The sequence below is a fragment of the Oncorhynchus clarkii genome, unplaced genomic scaffold (genome assembly GCF_045791955.1).
Source record: "Oncorhynchus clarkii lewisi isolate Uvic-CL-2024 unplaced genomic scaffold, UVic_Ocla_1.0 unplaced_contig_5881_pilon_pilon, whole genome shotgun sequence".
NCBI lineage: Eukaryota > Metazoa > Chordata > Actinopteri > Salmoniformes > Salmonidae > Oncorhynchus > Oncorhynchus clarkii.
The window spans coordinates 117,501-122,936 of NW_027261015.1; positions in this window are offsets into that span (position 1 = coordinate 117,501).

Here is a 5,436-nt window from a genome sequence, read left to right on the forward strand (position 1 = left end):
GTTAGGGTTAGGGTTAGGGTTAGGGTTAGGGTTAGGGTTAGGGTTAGGGTTAGGGTTAGGGTTAGGGTTAGGGTTAGGGTTAGGGTTAGGGTTAGGGGTTAGGGTTAGGGTTAGGGTTAGGGTTAGGGTTAGGGTTAGGGGTTAGGGTTAGGGTTAGGGTTAGGGTTAGGGTTAGGGTTAGGGTTAGGGTTAGGGTTAGGGTTAGGGTTAGGGTTAGGGTTAGGGTTAGGGTTAGGGTTAGGGTTAGGGTTAGGGTTAGGGTTAGGGTTAGGGTTAGGGTTAGGGTTAGGGTTAGGGTTAGGGTTAGGGTTAGGGTTAGGGTTAGGGTTAGGGTTAGGGTTAGGGTTAGGGTTAGGGTTAGGGTTAGGGTTAGGGTTAGGGTTAGGGTTAGGGTTAGGGTTAGGGTTAGGGTTAGGGTTAGGGTTAGGGTTAGGGTTAGGGTTAGGGTTAGGGTTAGGGTTAGGGTTAGGGTTAGGGTTAGGGTTAGGGTTAGGGTTAGGGTTAGGGTTAGGGTTAGGGTTAGGGTTAGGGTTAGGGTTAGGGTTAGGGTTAGGGTTAGGGTTAGGGTTAGGGTTAGGGTTAGGGTTAGGGTTAGGGTTAGGGTTAGGGTTAGGGTTAGGGTTAGGGTTAGGGTTAGGGTTAGGGTTAGGGTTAGGGTTAGGGTTAGGGTTAGGGTTAGGGTTAGGGTTAGGGTTAGGGTTAGGGTTAGGGTTAGGGTTAGGGTTAGGGTTAGGGTTAGGGTTAGGGTTAGGGTTAGGGTTAGGGTTAGGGTTAGGGTTAGGGTTAGGGTTAGGGTTAGGGTTAGGGTTAGGGTTAGGGTTAGGGTTAGGGTTAGGGTTAGGGTTAGGGTTAGGGTTAGGGTTAGGGTTAGGGTTAGGGTTAGGGTTAGGGTTAGGGTTAGGGTTAGGGTTAGGGTTAGGGTTAGGGTTAGGGTTAGGGTTAGGGTTAGGGTTAGGGTTAGGGTTAGGGTTAGGGTTAGGGTTAGGGTTAGGGTTAGGGTTAGGGTTAGGGTTAGGGTTAGGGTTAGGGTTAGGGTTAGGGTTAGGGTTAGGGTTAGGGTTAGGGTTAGGGTTAGGGTTAGGGTTAGGGTTAGGGTTAGGGTTAGGGTTAGGGTTAGGGTTAGGGTTAGGGTTAGGGTTAGGGTTAGGGTTAGGGTTAGGGTTAGGGTTAGGGTTAGGGTTAGGGTTAGGGTTAGGGTTAGGGTTAGGGTTAGGGTTAGGGTTAGGGTTAGGGTTAGGGTTAGGGTTAGGGTTAGGGTTAGGGTTAGGGTTAGGGTTAGGGTTAGGGTTAGGGTTAGGGTTAGGGTTAGGGTTAGGGTTAGGGTTAGGGTTAGGGTTAGGGTTAGGGTTAGGGTTAGGGTTAGGGTTAGGGTTAGGGTTAGGGTTAGGGTTAGGGTTAGGGTTAGGGTTAGGGTTAGGGTTAGGGTTAGGGTTAGGGTTAGGGTTAGGGTTAGGGTTAGGGTTAGGGTTAGGGTTAGGGTTAGGGTTAGGGTTAGGGTTAGGGTTAGGGTTAGGGTTAGGGTTAGGGTTAGGGTTAGGGTTAGGGTTAGGGTTAGGGTTAGGGTTAGGGTTAGGGTTAGGGTTAGGGTTAGGGTTAGGGTTAGGGTTAGGGTTAGGGTTAGGGTTAGGGTTAGGGTTAGGGTTAGGGTTAGGGTTAGGGTTAGGGTTAGGGTTAGGGTTAGGGTTAGGGTTAGGGTTAGGGTTAGGGTTAGGGTTAGGGTTAGGGTTAGGGTTAGGGTTAGGGTTAGGGTTAGGGTTAGGGTTAGGGTTAGGGTTAGGGTTAGGGTTAGGGTTAGGGTTAGGGTTAGGGTTAGGGTTAGGGTTAGGGTTAGGGTTAGGGTTAGGGTTAGGGTTAGGGTTAGGGTTAGGGTTAGGGTTAGGGTTAGGGTTAGGGTTAGGGTTAGGGTTAGGGTTAGGGTTAGGGTTAGGGTTAGGGTTAGGGTTAGGGTTAGGGTTAGGGTTAGGGTTAGGGTTAGGGTTAGGGTTAGGGTTAGGGTTAGGGTTAGGGTTAGGGTTAGGGTTAGGGTTAGGGTTAGGGTTAGGGTTAGGGTTAGGGTTAGGGTTAGGGTTAGGGTTAGGGTTAGGGTTAGGGTTAGGGTTAGGGTTAGGGTTAGGGTTAGGGTTAGGGTTAGGGTTAGGGTTAGGGTTAGGGTTAGGGTTAGGGTTAGGGTTAGGGTTAGGGTTAGGGTTAGGGTTAGGGTTAGGGTTAGGGTTAGGGTTAGGGTTAGGGTTAGGGTTAGGGTTAGGGTTAGGGTTAGGGTTAGGGTTAGGGTTAGGGTTAGGGTTAGGGTTAGGGTTAGGGTTAGGGTTAGGGTTAGGGTTAGGGTTAGGGTTAGGGTTAGGGTTAGGGTTAGGGTTAGGGTTAGGGTTAGGGTTAGGGTTAGGGTTAGGGTTAGGGTTAGGGTTAGGGTTAGGGTTAGGGTTAGGGTTAGGGTTAGGGTTAGGGTTAGGGTTAGGGTTAGGGTTAGGGTTAGGGTTAGGGTTAGGGTTAGGGTTAGGGTTAGGGTTAGGGTTAGGGTTAGGGTTAGGGTTAGGGTTAGGGTTAGGGTTAGGGTTAGGGTTAGGGTTAGGGTTAGGGTTAGGGTTAGGGTTAGGGTTAGGGTTAGGGTTAGGGTTAGGGTTAGGGTTAGGGTTAGGGTTAGGGTTAGGGTTAGGGTTAGGGTTAGGGTTAGGGTTAGGGTTAGGGTTAGGGTTAGGGTTAGGGTTAGGGTTAGGGTTAGGGTTAGGGTTAGGGTTAGGGTTAGGGTTAGGGTTAGGGTTAGGGTTAGGGTTAGGGTTAGGGTTAGGGTTAGGGTTAGGGTTAGGGTTAGGGTTAGGGTTAGGGTTAGGGTTAGGGTTAGGGTTAGGGTTAGGGTTAGGGTTAGGGTTAGGGTTAGGGTTAGGGTTAGGGTTAGGGTTAGGGTTAGGGTTAGGGTTAGGGTTAGGGTTAGGGTTAGGGTTAGGGTTAGGGTTAGGGTTAGGGTTAGGGTTAGGGTTAGGGTTAGGGTTAGGGTTAGGGTTAGGGTTAGGGTTAGGGTTAGGGTTAGGGTTAGGGTTAGGGTTAGGGTTAGGGTTAGGGTTAGGGTTAGGGTTAGGGTTAGGGTTAGGGTTAGGGTTAGGGTTAGGGTTAGGGTTAGGGTTAGGGTTAGGGTTAGGGTTAGGGTTAGGGTTAGGGTTAGGGTTAGGGTTAGGGTTAGGGTTAGGGTTAGGGTTAGGGTTAGGGTTAGGGTTAGGGTTAGGGTTAGGGTTAGGGTTAGGGTTAGGGTTAGGGTTAGGGTTAGGGTTAGGGTTAGGGTTAGGGTTAGGGTTAGGGTTAGGGTTAGGGTTAGGGTTAGGGTTAGGGTTAGGGTTAGGGTTAGGGTTAGGGTTAGGGTTAGGGTTAGGGTTAGGGTTAGGGTTAGGGTTAGGGTTAGGGTTAGGGTTAGGGTTAGGGTTAGGGTTAGGGTTAGGGTTAGGGTTAGGGTTAGGGTTAGGGTTAGGGTTAGGGTTAGGGTTAGGGTTAGGGTTAGGGTTAGGGTTAGGGTTAGGGTTAGGGTTAGGGTTAGGGTTAGGGTTAGGGTTAGGGTTAGGGTTAGGGTTAGGGTTAGGGTTAGGGTTAGGGTTAGGGTTAGGGTTAGGGTTAGGGTTAGGGTTAGGGTTAGGGTTAGGGTTAGGGTTAGGGTTAGGGTTAGGGTTAGGGTTAGGGTTAGGGTTAGGGTTAGGGTTAGGGTTAGGGTTAGGGTTAGGGTTAGGGTTAGGGTTAGGGTTAGGGTTAGGGTTAGGGTTAGGGTTAGGGTTAGGGTTAGGGTTAGGGTTAGGGTTAGGGTTAGGGTTAGGGTTAGGGTTAGGGTTAGGGTTAGGGTTAGGGTTAGGGTTAGGGTTAGGGTTAGGGTTAGGGTTAGGGTTAGGGTTAGGGTTAGGGTTAGGGTTAGGGTTAGGGTTAGGGTTAGGGTTAGGGTTAGGGTTAGGGTTAGGGTTAGGGTTAGGGTTAGGGTTAGGGTTAGGGTTAGGGTTAGGGTTAGGGTTAGGGTTAGGGTTAGGGTTAGGGTTAGGGTTAGGGTTAGGGTTAGGGTTAGGGTTAGGGTTAGGGTTAGGGTTAGGGTTAGGGTTAGGGTTAGGGTTAGGGTTAGGGTTAGGGTTAGGGTTAGGGTTAGGGTTAGGGTTAGGGTTAGGGTTAGGGTTAGGGTTAGGGTTAGGGTTAGGGTTAGGGTTAGGGTTAGGGTTAGGGTTAGGGTTAGGGTTAGGGTTAGGGTTAGGGTTAGGGTTAGGGTTAGGGTTAGGGTTAGGGTTAGGGTTAGGGTTAGGGTTAGGGTTAGGGTTAGGGTTAGGGTTAGGGTTAGGGTTAGGGTTAGGGTTAGGGTTAGGGTTAGGGTTAGGGTTAGGGTTAGGGTTAGGGTTAGGGTTAGGGTTAGGGTTAGGGTTAGGGTTAGGGTTAGGGTTAGGGTTAGGGTTAGGGTTAGGGTTAGGGTTAGGGTTAGGGTTAGGGTTAGGGTTAGGGTTAGGGTTAGGGTTAGGGTTAGGGTTAGGGTTAGGGTTAGGGTTAGGGTTAGGGTTAGGGTTAGGGTTAGGGTTAGGGTTAGGGTTAGGGTTAGGGTTAGGGTTAGGGTTAGGGTTAGGGTTAGGGTTAGGGTTAGGGTTAGGGTTAGGGTTAGGGTTAGGGTTAGGGTTAGGGTTAGGGTTAGGGTTAGGGTTAGGGTTAGGGTTAGGGTTAGGGTTAGGGTTAGGGTTAGGGTTAGGGTTAGGGTTAGGGTTAGGGTTAGGGTTAGGGTTAGGGTTAGGGTTAGGGTTAGGGTTAGGGTTAGGGTTAGGGTTAGGGTTAGGGTTAGGGTTAGGGTTAGGGTTAGGGTTAGGGTTAGGGTTAGGGTTAGGGTTAGGGTTAGGGTTAGGGTTAGGGTTAGGGTTAGGGTTAGGGTTAGGGTTAGGGTTAGGGTTAGGGTTAGGGTTAGGGTTAGGGTTAGGGTTAGGGTTAGGGTTAGGGTTAGGGTTAGGGTTAGGGTTAGGGTTAGGGTTAGGGTTAGGGTTAGGGTTAGGGTTAGGGTTAGGGTTAGGGTTAGGGTTAGGGTTAGGGTTAGGGTTAGGGTTAGGGTTAGGGTTAGGGTTAGGGTTAGGGTTAGGGGTTAGGGTTAGGGTTAGGGTTAGGGTTAGGGTTAGGGTTAGGGTTAGGGTTAGGGTTAGGGTTAGGGTTAGGGTAGGGTTAGGGTTAGGGTTAGGGTTAGGGTTAGGGTTAGGGTTAGGGTTAGGGTTAGGGTTAGGGTTAGGGTTAGGGTTAGGGTTAGGGTTAGGGTTAGGGTTAGGGTTAGGGTTAGGGTTAGGGTTAGGGTTAGGGTTAGGGTTAGGGTTAGGGTTAGGGTTAGGGTTAGGGTTAGGGTTAGGGTTAGGGTTAGGGTTAGGGTTAGGGTTAGGGTTAGGGTTAGGGTTAGGGTTAGGGTTAGGGTTAGGGTTAGGGTTAGGGTTAGGGTTAGGGTTAGGGTTAGGGTTA